Below are 3,367 nucleotides of genomic sequence, written 5' to 3'. Positions count from 1 at the left end.
TTGGAAACTTCACAAAAATTACCAAACTGCCATCGAATTGCTTCATCGCACCACAATGTCAAAAAAAAGTTCGTGAATTTGCTAACAATGTAAAATTGAATTTTTAATTTGTAACAAAAAAAATCGCAGACTTGCATGTTTTTTTAAATAGTGGTAACCACATTATTGTTTTTTTTTTTTTAATTTAGCCTTTAATATATTTCAAATTATTGTACTGTATATTCTAGAAATTTGGAATTAGTCATGAAGTATAGCCACACTAATTCAAAGTGATAATTAATAATGATAATGATAGGTTAAGAGCTTTATGTGTATTCTTTAAAATCAAAGTAAAAAATATCTGAAATTAGACTTATTCCAAGTAATGCAATGAATTCACTAAACAATTTGTATAAATCAGGTGGTGTTAGAAGAAAGAGAGGGACCTGAGCTGCAAAAATGAAACCATTCAATTTCAAAATGAAAGCGTTTCTGTGGATATATATGCTATTCTTCTTCCTTCTCTTGGCTTTACCCTCTTCAACACTTGCTCGACCATTACTCACTAATGGTAATTCATTTTACTCTCGCATTACTTTTTTTACATTAATATATATATATATATATATAGCCACACTTATTCCGGAGTAAAAGTAACGGACTAATAAATTATTTACCCCATTTACTTTGATGTTGTAGAACTCCTCACGGCCATAGAGTGTGATCAAGCACCAATAACTAGGAAAAGAACCACAGCGACAACAGAGCCGCATCCATCGCCATCACCACCACCCTCAGCTGCACCGGTGAAATGTGTCCCTAGTAATGATCCTCCATGTGTTGGATGTTAAGGTCCAGTTTGGAGTGTCACTGTAATTAATAGGATTTAATATAAGTTGTTATATATATTTCTGTTATATAAAGGAATTGATTGATTTCTATTAGAAATGTTTTTCTTAATTTGTGTTACACTATCCAAAATAATGAAATTTGTTGATTTCTAGTTGAATTATGCTGTACATTTCTATTACAATTAAATAGAATGTTAATTGTAATAGAAATGGAATGGAATAGAATAACTATTCTAAATAAATAGAATAACAAAAGAATGAAATAGAAATTCTTTAGAAATAACTATTTCTATGTTTGGTTGGTGGAATAAGATAGAATGAAATACATAATTTTTATTCAAAAGACAATATTACCCTCTCAAATGTAATTTCTTATTTTTTCACATTAAAAATAGAAAAACGTGAAAGAACGTAAAAAAAATTGAAAATTTGTTAAAAACATAAAAACGTGAAAATACAAAAAGTAGAAAATTTCGAAAATCACGAAAAGTAAAAAAAAATATTAAAAACAGAAAAACATGAAAAAAGTGGGAAAATGTGAAAAAAAGCGAAAAACATGAAAAAATACGAAAACGTGAAAAATGAGTTTGTAATGTTTTTTTCATATTTTCATGATTTTTGAATTTTCTTTTTTACGTTTTTTTCGTGTTTTCTTGTTTTTCGCGTTTGTTTACATTGTGTCATGTTTTCGTGTTATTCACGTTATTTTGTTTTTTTTCCTTTTTTCGCATTTTCACATTTTAGTTTTTCGGTTTTTCTCTTTTTCGCATTTTAATTTTTTTCGTGTTTTTGTATTTTTTGAATTTTATTACGTTTTCATGTTATTCACATTATTTCATGTTTTTGTGTTTTGTTTGCGTTTTTCACGTTTATGGATTCGCCAAAATTTATAGGATTTGAGAAATTGGTTAGAGAAAAGGTTGGGAATTTAATAGAAGGTAATTTTGTAAATTATAGATAAATTAAAGAATAGCTATTTCATGAAAACAAGGAATAAGGATTCCATGGAATAGCTATTACATCAAAAAAAAAAAAAACTTGAACCAAAGGTGGGAATAGCTATTCTATTCTCCCTCTATTCCGCGAACCAAATGAGTAGTTTGTTAATAATGCAATTGATTGATTCATATAAAAGAACAAAGCACTAAAACTCATAGGGGAGTTTAAAACAGTACCTAAAATTCTGTCGCTAAATTTTACCTTGCTCCGCCAGGAATGATTTCGTCACTAACCTATACCTCTGATCCCCTTTGGCGATAGATTTAGGGTGGTCGGCAAAGCTTCCACTAGAGCTTGTACAAACCGTGAAGATTTTTGTCGCTAAAATTGGTTTTTTTTTTTGTGAATATAACCTTGATGTAATTAACTTAATTTAACTAATAACTAACTAACTCCAGTAAAGTGGCAGAACAAAGCAGCAATTTGAATAAGTGGAAGGATATATAACTTTGAGCAAGTTTAGGAAGCTAACAAGACTTTTTAAGGATCAAAAGCCAATATGTAACTTAAGAAAGTTGAAGGGGCCAATAATAATTTTAAGTAAGTTCATGAAGTTTATTGGAAATTTGGAAAATTCAGAGCAACAATCACACTATTTAGCGAGTACAGAAAATCTGATGCATTAAAACTTTTATGAACTTTAAAAAGAGAAAAGAGTAATCTATAAAAAAACTTGAATTTAATTGCATAAAACATCAAGATCAGAAAAGTTCCAGATTAACTTTATTACCAAAAATGTTAACGAATACAACTTATAACTATGAAAAGGAAGTTTGAATTTTGTTTGTAGAGGAAGACTTATGACTTAATTTATATACGACTAAGTCAAATATATATATTAATTAATAAAGATCGATAGAAACAAATGAAGAATTGTCAAATTTTGACGGGAAGTTACATGTTTGGTCCACTAATCCCCTAAAATCAACGTAAATGCTCCTGTTTGATTCACATTGATCTGGTTATTAGCTATTTATCTGCTCCGGTAGAAGTTTGTTAGTTTTCATGGTTTTGTTCCATATTAATGTGTTCGTTATAGCTTGACAGTCTGATTCAGATTTGTCTGAGGTTAATATAAGATTTACATTGAGTCTTAACTATCAGCTTGAGATTTACATTGAGTCTTAACTATCAGCTTGAGCTTTAAGTTCAATTCGTGGATGCCAAAATTTTTTGTTTCATACCAGGGAAGCCAAAAATATAATTTTTTCATTCAGGTAGCACAATTTGGTGGAAAGCACATCAAATTTATATTAAGATAACTCAAAACCGAAGAAAGCAAAGAGAGATTATGATTTAAAATATACAAATTTATATCATTTCAAACACCGTGCAAAAAGCGTTTGCTCGTGCATCGGGCACATGGCATATGACTGTAAACGTAACAAGAAACGTTTTTCAGCCAGTTCTTGGGCTTGTCCTTTAATGAGAATGGGAACAATTTGAGTCTGATTACATCGCCGCTCTCATTCCTATATGTCCGAAAAGTATTGCACATCGTAATGAAATCTTGAATGTGAGCGTTTGGGTCTTCATTC

At 29.8% G+C, this 3,367-nt stretch overlaps 1 long non-coding RNA gene across 1 annotated transcript; it reads left to right on the top strand.

Moving 5' to 3' along the window:
- The first annotated feature begins 325 nt into the window (after positions 1–325).
- Positions 326–988, top strand: LOC136227723 (uncharacterized). Its single transcript, XR_010688199.1, has 2 exons — positions 326–550; positions 679–988. It is a non-coding gene; the product is annotated as an uncharacterized lncRNA (long non-coding RNA).
- Positions 989–3,367: the final 2,379 nt, after the last annotated feature.

The sequence above is a fragment of the Euphorbia lathyris genome, chromosome 4 (assembly GCF_963576675.1).
Source record: "Euphorbia lathyris chromosome 4, ddEupLath1.1, whole genome shotgun sequence".
Lineage (NCBI taxonomy): Eukaryota > Viridiplantae > Streptophyta > Magnoliopsida > Malpighiales > Euphorbiaceae > Euphorbia > Euphorbia lathyris.
This window is presented reverse-complemented; position numbering and strand designations above follow the sequence as displayed.